This window comes from Colobus angolensis, unplaced genomic scaffold, assembly GCF_000951035.1.
Source record: "Colobus angolensis palliatus isolate OR3802 unplaced genomic scaffold, Cang.pa_1.0 Scaffold386, whole genome shotgun sequence".
In the NCBI taxonomy this organism is placed as follows: Eukaryota; Metazoa; Chordata; class Mammalia; order Primates; family Cercopithecidae; genus Colobus; species Colobus angolensis.
This window is the reverse complement of record NW_012117221.1, coordinates 2,261,879-2,274,373: the sequence shown is the minus strand read 5'-3', so window position 1 is coordinate 2,274,373 and position 12,495 is coordinate 2,261,879. Positions and strand designations below refer to the sequence as shown.

The 12,495-nt window shown below is 37.6% G+C and overlaps 1 protein-coding gene across 3 annotated transcripts in view; it reads left to right on the top strand.

Annotated features, from left to right (window-relative positions):
• LPAR1 (lysophosphatidic acid receptor 1) overlaps positions 1-12,495 on the top strand; it is a 172,397-nt gene that overhangs the window by 75,605 nt on the left and 84,297 nt on the right. The window contains exons 1-2 of one of the 3 annotated variants that reach the window (XM_011954612.1): positions 8,971-8,976; positions 9,363-9,368. The exons of the other annotated variants lie outside the window; for them this stretch is intronic. The gene's annotated coding sequence lies outside the window, so the exon portion shown is untranslated. Of the gene's footprint in view, positions 1-8,970; positions 8,977-9,362; positions 9,369-12,495 lie in introns of those variants that run through there. 3 annotated transcript variants of the gene reach the window in all.

Below are 12,495 nucleotides of genomic sequence, written 5' to 3'. Positions count from 1 at the left end.
GTAGCTCCCATAATCCTTATGTTGTGGGAGGGACCTGGCGGGAGGTAATTGAATCATGGGGGTGGATTTTTCCCATGCTGTTCTCATGATAGTAAATAAGTCTCATAAGATCTGATGGTTTTATAAAGGGCAGTTCCCCAGCACACACTCTCTTGCCTGCAGTCATGTAAGATGTGCCTTTGCTCCTCCTTCACCTTCTGCCATGATCATGAGGCCTTCTCAGACATGTGGAACTGTGAGTCCATTAAACCTCTTTTTCTTTCTTTCTTTCTTTTTTTTTGAGATGGAGTCTTGCTCTGTCACCCAGGCTGGAGTGCAGTGGCACGATCACAGCTCACTGCAACCTCTGCCTCCCGGGTTCAAGTGATTCTCCTGCCTCAGCCTCCCAAGTAGCTGGGACTACAAGTACCTGGCAAATTTTTGTATTTTTAGTAGAGACGTGGTTTCACCATGTTGGTCAGGCTGGTCTTGAACTCCTGACCTCAGGTGATCCATCCGCCTCGGCCTCCCAAAGTGCTGAGATTACAGGTGTGAGCCACTGCACCCGGCCCTAAACCTCTTTTTCTTTATAAGTTACCCAGTGTTGGGTATTTCTTTATAGCAGTATGAAAATGGACTAATACATTTACTCATAGGAGTCTTAGGAGCACATTTGGCTTTTTTTTTCCCCCCGTTAAAATGGTTATAAATGCATTGATCTCAGTATCTAAACTATTAAATGCTGTTTTTTAAAAATTGTATAAGTTTATTGCTGTCTCTTAACTCGTCACAGAAAAAGATAGTTTATAGAGATAAGCTGTTTCGTAATTAATAAAAGGACAATAATGGAAGGTAGTAGAAGATAATAAAAACTAAAATAGATACAAAATTCCATTTTTAAAATTGAAATGGAATAAGTTTATAAGGAAATATATTGTTATTAGCCTTTCAGCAAAATGAGCTAATGGAAAATAATTTTTCATTTTTGTCAGGATGAATTATTATATTGTTTTGACCTGTCAGTTCAAGTAAGGCTGCATTTTAGAGCTGGCATTTGGTTTATGAAGGTTCAAGTCTTCTGGGTTGCCTGATTAAAAGTTTCAGGAGAATAGATGTCACAGAAATAGAGTTCTCAATGCTCAACATATAAAAAAAGGTGATTTTTTTCCTCTTTGTTTTATGGATGAGTAAACTAACATCCCCTCCCGTTTCTTCCTCTCCCTCTTAATGGCTCAGACTGAATTCAATTTCTTTCTTTCCTTTTTTTTTTAAAAAAAAATGAAGCAAAATGAAATGCATACAGGGAGTTATAATGCAATAACATAGCTATTACCAAGCTTTGTAAAATGTTAACATTTTGATGTAATTTCTTCAAGATCTTTTGGGACTTAATACATAAAACAATTCAGTAATTACAGATAAAGTTGGAGCCCTTTTACTCCTTCCTAATTCCGTTAGCCTCCTCTTTGCCCAGGCCATTACTTGATACTTATCATCTCTCTGCATGCGTTTGTGAATGTGTACGTATGTGAGAAAAACATAAAAAACATATAGCAGGCTTCTGCAGGTTTATTTATAGATACATAATGTTTGTACATGTTTACAGGGTATATGTGATATTTTATTACACACATAGAATGTGTAATGATCAAGTCAGGCTATTCATCACCTCATGTACTCATTATTTCTGTTGAGATGTGTTGGTAACACATCCATGTGTTCCCATCCATATCAATGTGTAGGGAACATTTTAAGTTCTCTCTAGTAGCTGTTTGGAAATATACCATACATTGTCATTAACTATAGTCACCCTACTGTGCTATCGAATGTTAGAACTTACCCCTTCTATCTAACTGTATATTTTTTGTACCCATTAACTAACCCCTCTTTATCCTTACCTCCCCATTACCCTTCCCAGCCTCTGGTAACCACCATTCTATTCACTATCCATGAGATCAATTTTTTTTAGTCCTATGTTCATAGACCCCATGCCTGGGATATTTGTTGTTTTGTGTCTGGCTTATTTCGCTTAATATAATGACTGCCTCCCCCACCCTCCGCCCACACTCCATTCATATTGCTGCAACTGGCATGATTTCGTTCTTTTTTATGACCAGATAGTATCCCACTGTGTATATATACCACATTTTCTTTATCCATTCATTAATTGATAGGCACTTAGGTTGAATCTATGTCTCTGCTGTTTTAAATAGTGCTGTGGTAACACATGAATGCAGGTATCCCTTTGATATACTGATACCTTTTTCCTCTTTTTTTTTTTTTTTTTTTTTTTTTTTTGAGATAGGGTCTCACTCTGTCACCCAGGCTGGAGTGCAGTGTTGTGATCTCAGCTCACTGCAACCTCCATCATCCAGGCTCAAGTGATCCTCCCACCTCAGTCTCCCAAGTAGCTAGGACCACCGGTGTGTACCACCACACCTGGCTTTTTTTTTGTATTTTTGGTAGAGACGGGGTTTCACCATGTTGCTCAGAGTGGTCTTGAACTCCTAAGCTCAAGCAATTTGGCTGCCTCAGCCCTCTAAAGTGCTGGGATGATGCCCTCCTTCCCTTCCTCTTTTCCTTCCTTCCTTCTTACCTTCTCTTTCTTTTTTCTCTTTTCTGATAAATAGCCAGTAGGGGGATACCTAGATCATATGGAATTTCTGGTTTTAGTGTTTTTTTTTTTTTTTAATAGTGGCTGTACTAATTTACATTCCCACCAACAGTGTATAAGATTTCCCTTTTCTCTGCATCCTTGCCAGCATTTGTGGTTTTTTAATCTTTTTAATAATAGCCATTCTGGCTGGCATAACATATCTTATTGTGGTTTTGATTTGCATTTCCCTGATGATTAGGAAAGTTAAGCATTTTTTTTTCATATACCTACTGGCCATTGGTATGTCTTCTTATGAGAAAGTGTATTCATATCCTTTGCCCACTTTTTAATGAGATTATTTGCTTTTATTATTATTTTTTTTAACTCTTGACTTGTTTGAGTTCCTTCCTTGTATACTCTGGATATTAGTACCTTGTCAGATGAACAGTTAGAGAATATTTTCTCCCCATTCAACCAGTTGCCTCTTCATTCTATTGATTGTTTTAAAACATTTAGTTTAAAATAGTCCTTTTTGCCTGCTTTTGTTTTTATTTGTGCTTTTGAGTTCTTAGCCGTAAAATATTTGCCTAGATCAATGCCCTGAAGTGTTTCCCAATGTTTTATTTTAGTAATTTTATAGTTTGCAGTCTTAATAAAGTCTTTATCTTGAGTTGATTTTTATATATGGTGAGACATAGGGGTCCAGTTCTATTCTTCTGCATGAGGATATCCAGTTTTCCCAGCACCACTTATTGAAGAGGGTTTCTTTCCTCAATGTAGGTTCTTGATGCTTTTGTCAAAAAATAGGTTGACTGTAAATACAAGGATTTATTTCAACATTTTCTATTCTGTTCCATTGGTCTATGTGTCTGTTTTTATACCAATACCTTGCTGTTTTGATTACCATAGCCTTGTGATATATTTTGAAGTCAGATAGTGTGATGTTTCTAGCTTTGTTCTTTTTGCTCAGGATTGCTTTGCTATTTGGGCTTGTTTTTGGTTCTGTATGAATTTTAGGATTGTTTTTTCTATTTCTTTAAAAAATGACATTGGTATTTCGATAGGGATTACACTGAATCTGTAGATTGCTTTGGATAGTAAGGTCATTTTAACAATGTTAATTCATTCCATCTATGAGCATGGGATGTCTTTCCATTTGTTTGTGTCCTCTTCAATTTCTTTCATCAGTGTTTTGTAGTTTTCCTTGAAGAAGTCTTTTCCCTCTTTGGTTAAATTTGGTCCTAGGTATTTTATTTTATTTTATTTATTTTGTTTTTATAGCTTTGGAAAGGGGATTGCCTTATTTATTTCTTTTTCAGATAGTTCATTATTGGTGTGTAAAAACACTATTGATTTTTGTTTCTTGATTTTGTATCTTGCAACTTTACTGAATTTATCCAGTGTAGGAGATTTTTGGTGGAGTCTTTAGATTTTTCTAGATATAAGATGATGTCATCTGCAAAAGGGGACAATTTGCCTTCCTCTTTTCCAATTTGGATGCCTTTATTTCTTTCTCTTGCCTGATTGCTTTGGCTGCAACTTCTAGTATTATGTTGACTAGGAGTGGTGAAAGTGGGCATCCTGTGTTGTTCCAGTTCTTAGAAGAAAGGCTTTCAGCTTTTTGCTATTCAGTATGATGTTAGCTGTGGATTTGTCATATATAGGCTTTATTAGGTTGAGGTATGTTCCTTTTATGCCTAGTTTGCTGAGAGTTTTTGTCATGAAAGAATATTGAATTTTATCAAATTTTTTTGCATCTATTGAGATGGTCATATGATATTTATTCTTCATTCTGTTCATATGATGTATTGTGTTTACTGATTTGCATGTGTTGAACCATCATTGCATCCATGAGATAAATCCTACTTGATCATGGTGCATGGTGCATTATTATTATTGTTATTATTATTATTATTATTATTATTATTTTGAGACAGAATATTGCTCTTATCACCTAGGTTGGAGTGCAATGGCATAATCATAGCTCCTGTTCTCAAGAGTTCCTCTTGCCTCAGCCTCCCATGTAGCTGGGACTATAGGTGCACGCTACTATGCCTGGCTAATTAAAACTTTTTTTTTTTTTTTTGTAGAGATGGCATCTTGCTTTGTTGCCCAGGCTGGTCTTGAACTCCTGGGCTCAAGTGATCCTCTTGCCTCAGCCTCCCATGTAGCTGGGACTATAGGTGCACGCTACTATGCCTGGCTAATTAAAACTTTTTTTTTTTTTTTTTTGTAGAGATGGCATCTTGCTTTGTTGCCCAGGCTGGTCTTGAACTCCTGGGCTCAAGTGATCCTCCCACCTTGGCCTCCCAAAATTCTGGGATTACGGGCATGAGCCACTGAACCCAACATGGTGTATTATCTTTTTGATGTGCCGTTAGATTCAGTTTGCTGATATTTTGAAGAGGATATTTTTCATCTGTGTTCATCCGGGATATTGCCCTGCAGTTTTCTTTTTGTGTTGCATCCTTTTCTGGTTTTGATATCAGTGTAATGCTGGCCTTGTATAATGAATTAGGAAAAATTCCCCCCCTTTGATATTTTGGAATCCTTTGAGGAGCATTGTGTTAGTTCTTTGTAAGTTTGGTAGAGTTTGGCAGTGAAGTCATTTAGTCCTGGAATTTATTTTGTTGGGAGACTTGTTATTACTGATTCAGTCTCATTATTCATTATTGGTCTGTTTAGGTTTTCTACTTTTTGATTCAATCTTGGTACATTGTATGTTTCTAGGAATTTATCCATTTCCTCTAGGTTTTCCAGTTTGCTAGCATACAGTTGTTTATAATAGTCTGATGATCTTTTATACGTATTTCTATGGTATCAGTTGCACTGCTTTTTTTTTTCATATTATATTTGGGTCATCTTTTTTCTTGGTTATTCTAGTTAGCAGTTCAATTTTGTTTATCTTTTCAAAACACTAACTTCTTGTTTGATTGATCCTTTGTATTGTTTTTTAAAGTCTATTTTATTTAGTTTTGCCCTAATCTTTCTTTATTTTTAAAATAATAACTTTTATTCCCTACTACACATAGTATTTTTATTATTATTATACTTTAAGTTCTGAGGTACGTGTGTAGAATGTGCAGTTTTGTTACATAGGTATACACGTGCTATGGTGGTTTGCTGCATCCATCAACCCATCACCTACATTAGGTATTTCTCCTAATGCTATCCCTCCGCTAGCCCCCCAACCCCCCGACAGGCCCCCGTGTGTGGTGTTACCCTCCCTATGTCCATGTGTTCTCCTTGTTAAACTACCACTTATGAGTGAGAACATGCAGTGTTTGGTTTTCTGCTCTTGTGATAGTTTGCTGATAATGATGGTTTCCAGCTTCATCCATGTCCCTGCAAAGGACACGAACTCATCCTTTTTTATGTCCTAATCTTTATATATATTTTTTCTTCTATTTATATGGGGCTTGATTTTGTTCTTTTCTAGTTTTTTTGAGATACATTTTTAGGTTGTTTATTGGAAATCTGTCTAGTTTTTTGATGTAGGAATTTATTGCTATAAATTTCCTTCTTCGCACTGCTTTGGTTGTATCCTATTGGTTTTGGTACGTTGTGTTTCAATTTTCATTTGTTTCAAGAATTTTTTTTATTTTCTTCTTAATTTCTTCCTTGACCCAGTGGTCATTCAGTAGTATTTTTTTTAAAATTCCATGTATTTGTATAGTTTCCAAAGTTACTCTTGTAATTGATTTGTGATTTTTGTTTTGTTTTGTTTTGTTATGTTTCTGTTGTGTCTTGAGGAGATAATTGGTATGATTTTTATTTAAATTTGTTGAGACTTTTTTGTGTGGTCTATTCTGGGAACTGTTCCACGTGCTGATACAAAGAATGTATATTCTATAGCAGTTGGATGAAATGTTCTCTAAATGTCTGTTAGGTCCATTTTTATTTAAAGTGTAGTTTAAATCCAGTGTTTCTTTGTTAATTTATTTCCTAATGCTGAAAGTGGAGTGTTGAAGTCCCCAACCATTATTGTATTGGAAAATGTCTCTTCCTTTAGATCTAATAATATTACACATCTAGATGTTTGTGTGTTTCGTGCATATGTTTAGAATTGTTATATCTTCCTGGCTTGATTCCTTTATCATTATATAATGATCCTCTTTGTCTCTTTTTACTGTTTTAATTTAAAGTCCATTTTATCTGACATGTGTATAGGTACTTGTGTTCATTCTTGGTTTTCATTTGCATGGAATATCTTTTCCTATCTTTTTACTTTCAGTCTACATGTGTCTTCACAGATGAGATGAGTTGCTTGTGGGTGACAATATAGTTGGATCACGTTTTTAAATCCATTCAGCCAGTCTATATCTTTTAAGAGGAAAATTTAATCGGTTTACATTCTTGGTTGTTATTGATATGTGAGGGATTATTCCTGTCGTTTTGTTAATTGATTTTTGGTTGTTTCATGTATCCTTTTTCCTTTCTTTTTGTTTATCATTGTGGTTTTGTGGTTTTCTTTAGTGGTAACATATGAGTTCTTTCTCTTCCTCATTTGTGTGTTTGCTCTACCAGTGGGTTTTACACTTTTGTGTGTTTTCATGATGGTAGAAATTATCCTGTCACTTCCAAGTGTAGGACTCCCTGAAGCATTTCTTGTAGGTATGGTCTAGTGGTAATTCCCTCAACTTTTGCTTGTTTGGGAAATACATCATTTATTTTTCATTTATGAAGGATAACTTTGCTGGGTATAGTATCTTTACTGGCCGGTTTTTTTTCTTTCTTTCTTTTTTCCTCCTTCAGCACTTCAAATGAATGTGTCATCCCATCCCATTCTCTCCTGGCTATACAATTTCTCCTGACAAATCTGTTAGTCTGATGAGGGTTCCCTTATAAGTGACTTGATGCTTTTTTTTTTCTTGCGGTTTTTATAATTCTCTGTCCTTGACTTTTGACAGTCTGATTGTTATATGCCATGGAGAAGACCTTTTTGGATTGTATCTGTTTGGGGATCCCTGAGCCTCCGATATCTGGATGTCTAATTTTCTTGCTAGACTTGGGAAATTTTCAGCTATTATTTTGGTAAATAGGTCCTCTATCCATTTCATTTTTCTCTTTGCCTTCTGGAACATGTAAAATTCAAATATTTGATCAGTGTATTGTGTCCAATATGTCACATAGGCTTTGTTCATTCTTTTTTTATCCTTTTGTTTCTCTTTTGGTCTGCCTGGGTCAGAAGACCTGTCTTCAAATTCTGAAATTGTTCTACTTGATCTTGTCTGTTGTTGAAGCTTTTTGAATGTATTTTGTATTTCTTTCAGTGAATTCTTTAATACCAATATTTCTGTTTGGTTCTTTTTAATGATATCTGTCTCTGCTGAATTTCTCATTTATATCCTGACTTGTTTTTCTGATTTCTTTTATTGTTTAATCTGAATTCTCTTATAATTCACTGTTTTTAAAAATATTATTATTTTGAATTCTTTATCCTGGATTTCATAAGTTTCTTTTTCATTAAAGTCTATTGCTGAAGAATTATTGTGCTCTTTTGAAGGTGTCATGTTTCCTTGCTTTTTTTGTGTTTCTTTTGTTTGCATGTTGATAATTTACACATCTGATATAAAAGTTTCTTATTCCAGTTTTGGGAATTTACTTTCATAGGGGAGAATGTTTTCCTGAAGATGTATCTGTGGTGTTGGTTGTGTAGGTCACTTTGGCTTTGATTCTGAGTATGTGAAGTAGTGTAGTCTCCATATAATTTCTTTGGCTGTAAATGCATCAGTAGTGTCTGTAATTTTTTTTTTTTTTTGAGACCAAGTTTTGCTGTTGTTGCCCAGGCTGAGTGCAATGGTGCGATCTCAGCTCACCACAACCTCTGCCTCCTGGGTTCAAGTGATTCTTCTGTCTCAGCCTCCTACATAGTTGCAATTACAGGCATGTGCTACCATGCCCAGCCAATTTTGTATTTTTAGTAGTGTTGGGGTTTCTCCATGTTGATCAGGGTGGTCTTGAACTCCTGACCTCAGGTGATCTGTCCACCTCAGCCTCCCAAAGTGCTGGGATTACAGGCATGAGCCATCACACCCGGCCTACGTGTCTGTAATTTTTTAAGTGTCTTAGGGTATGGCTGGTTGTGGAGGCTGTGGGAAAGATTTGCTGGGGCCAGGGATGTCAGATGGGTCAGTCCTGAGCCTCAGTGGCAGTTGCAGGCTGAGCATGCCTGTTCTTGGTGTATGCTGGTACCAGTGTAAGAGGTCCAGGCAGGCTGATTCTTGGGCTTCCAGGCTTGCCTGAGTGGCAGCAGTGGGCCAGGCATGTGAGTAGGTCCTTAGGTCCCTCTGAGTGTCAGGTGTGATGTGGGAGATAGCAGTATTAGTGATGGGATAACACTGTGGGATCCAAGTGGTCCATACTGTGTTGACAGTGGCTGCAACAGACTGGGAGCGCCAGTCGCTAGTCCTGCAGGTGGCACATATATCTGTGTGCCAACTGAGGTGATAGTGGCAGTTTGGGTGAGCCCATCCTGAGGCCCCCAGGAAGCATGCTCAGATGCCAGTGGTGGTGGTTGGGGCAGGGAGATCCCGAGGCCCCTGGATGGCATGCTTGAGCACTGGGAGTAGACGGCGGAGCTGGGCCAGGTGGACATGTCCTCAGGCTCCCAAGTGCTGTGTGCCGATGCTAGCTGTGGTAGGCAGGGGTGGGGTGATCCTCAGTTCTCCAGTGGAATGCTTGGTGGGGGTGGCAGTGACTGTGCTGTGGTCCTGCTGCTGGAGAGGGCGGGGTTGCTTTCAGTGGCAGCAACCATAGACCGGTGGCCGGAGCGCTCATGCTTCAGCGCCAGGTGGCAGCTATAAGCAGAGTAGCCTTTCCTCAGGGCACTTTTAAATGTGTTGTAGCTCTGCTATTCCGGGCAGCAGAGTTGCTGCCAATGACAGTCAGCTGTGGTGGTAGATGCAGGCAGGGGGTGTCAGTGTAACTTCAGATATGTGGAGCGAGGGTGGTCTTGGGCCCCTTGAGTAGGATGCAATTTGGTGGGGGCTGAGCTCTCAAAGTGGTGCTTTGCTGTAGCTGCTTAGGACTAGAGGGTGAGGGGGAAGGTGGGAATTGGCATGAGCTCCATCTCTGGAATAATACTGTTGTATGGTCTCCAGGCAGCTCCCTACATGAGTCTCAGGGCCCTTGTGGGTTGAGGGCCTCGTCTGTGTCTAGAATTGGAATCTGTGGTGGGATTGTGGACCACTGGGGGTCCTTTCCCCTTTCGCGGCATCAAAGAGCCATTCCAGGCTTTTCACCAGTCCCAGAACAGCAGGCTGCCTTGCTTCCCTCTTCTTCCTTGCCTTAGGTGTTTCCTGTCACTTCTCTGTTGAATTCTAGTACTCTTTCTTAGGTGGTCTTTTTGAGGTGTGATTATCTACTTGCTATTTCCATTCTTTGTGGAGGAGGTGAGTACCAGATGCCTCTAGTCAGCCATCTTGGCTTCTGCAAGTTTTTAATATTCACAAGAATAATGTACTGCATGCATCCTTGTGCAAATTGCTTCCATCATTAGCATATTTAAAGCTATACTTTGTTTATTTTAACTGCTTTATAATATATCTTTCTGGTAATATTGTGGTTTATTCATTTACCAGTTGTTCAATATTTGTGTTACTTTTGATATTTTGATATTATAAAAGAGCGGCAACTGGAATTCTTGTGTCTCTCCTTAGGCACATGTGTGATTTTTTTTAACTAGGGTTAGAATCTTTTGATCTAGTGTATGAACATGTTCATAGTTAATAGTTTTTGCCAAACTGGTTGTCAAAGCTATTGTACTAAATTTTACTTTCACCAGCACTGTAGGACTGACCTCACTGACTCTACATTTTCCGACTTGGTAATTTTTGCCAACCTGATGAAAATAAATTGGATCTCACTGCAGTTTGTAATTAATTCTCTGATTCCCTGTAAGTGTAATTTTCTTTTCATGTGATTATTGGCTCTTAAGGTTTTCTTTTCTGTGAATTGCCTATCCACATCGGTGCCCCTTTTTCTATTGGATTTTTTGGCTTTTCCCTTCTTGATTTGCAAGAAGTCTTTACATTTCACTGTAGAGAAAGTCTTTCTTATGTGTGTTTCTAAAGTTTCTACTAATTTAGTTTTTCTTTTCACTCATTAGATTTTGCGGCACAGAAGTCTTAAAATTTTGATTAGTCTAGTTTTATCGATGCTTTTTGGTCATATTTAGAAATAGTCCCCTCTTCAGAGCTTATAAATATATTTTTTCATTTTCTTCTTAAAATTATATTTTATTATATGTATATCTTCATATTGCCTGAAATGGATTTCTGTGTTTAAAATAAATATTAAGTTTTTAAGTATTTTTACATGAATGAAGAGATATGTCATTTTCTCAATTGATGGGTAAAATCATATCTCTCATATCAAGTTATAATATGTGTATTTCAGGCTCTCTATTCTGTTTCATTGGGCTATTCATGTATTCCTATGCCAATATCACAATGTCCCAACTACCATCACTTTAAAATGTAGTATTTAATAAGGCATCTAGTTATTAGTTTTCCAGTTGTCTTGGGTGTTGTTCTTTTGTGCTTTCATATCAATGTTCAGGGAGTCTGTCAAGTTCCATGAGAAACTCTGTTGAGATTTTAATTTTATCATGTTAAATTTATATATTGATACTGGGAAAACTGATGTCTTTACATCTTTATTCACAAAATATTTTATTTCTTCATTTAATTAGGTTTGCTTGTATGCTTTTGTAAAGTTAAACTTATTCCTGGATACATTAGAGCTTTCATTACTGTAAATGTGTTCTGTCTGGAAATAATAACTGGAATTTTTTTTCTGTTTTTGTTTTGTTTTGTTTTTTGAGACAGAGTCTCGCTCTGTCGCCCAGGCTAGAGTGCAGTGGCATGATCTTGGCTCACTGCAAGCTCCGCCTCCCGAGTTCACACCATTCTCCTGCCTCAGCCTCCCTGAGTAGCTGGGACTACAGGCACCTGGCACCACGCCCCGCTAATTTTTTGTATTTTTAGTAGAGACCGGGTTTCACCACGTTAGCTAGGATGGTCTCAATCTCCTGATGTTGTGATCCGCCTGCCTTGGCCTCCCAAAGTGCTGGGATTACAGGCGTGAGCCACCGCGCCCGGCCTTTTTCTGGTATTTTTATAGTAGCACTTGATTCATATGGCTTAATGATTAATTCAGAAAATTTATTAAACTCTCTTAATACAGTTTGTTTATAGGTGTCTTGCATTTTCTGTGTAGCTGATTATATTATGTGTGGATAAAAATAAGGTTTTTTAAAAAAATTTCGTGTTCTTTTTTTTTTTTTTTTTTTTTTTGGAGACAGAGTCTCACTCTGTCACCCAGGCTGGAATGCAGTGGTGCTATCTCTGCTCACTGCAACCTCTGTCTCCCAGGTTCAAGCAATTCTCATGCCTCAGGCTCCCAAATAGCTGGGATTACAGGCATGTACCACTATGCCCAGCTAAATTTTGTATTTTTATTAGAGTGGAGATGGGATTTTGTCATGTTGTCCAGGCTGGTCTCAAACTCCTGGCCTCAAGTGAGCCGCCTGCCTCAGCCCCTCAAAGTGCTGGGATTATAGGCATGAACCACTGCACCTGTCCTTGTTTCTGTTTGAAAGTGAATGCTTAAATATGACATAAATGTCATATTTAAATATATGAATGTTTGGAAAGCGAATGCTTAAATATGACAATTAGTGTACATATTTGATAGCTACCTTTCAGTAAGTTAGGGAAATTAATTGTCTTCTAATTATAGATTGTAAAATCTCCTTAAGCTGATAAGCAACTTCAGCAAAGTCTCAGGATACAAAATTAATGTGCAAAAATCGCAAGCATTCTTATACACCAGTAACAGACAAGCAGAGCGCCAAATCAGGAATGAACTTCCATTCACAATTGCTTCAAAGAGAATAAAATACCTAGGAATCCAAC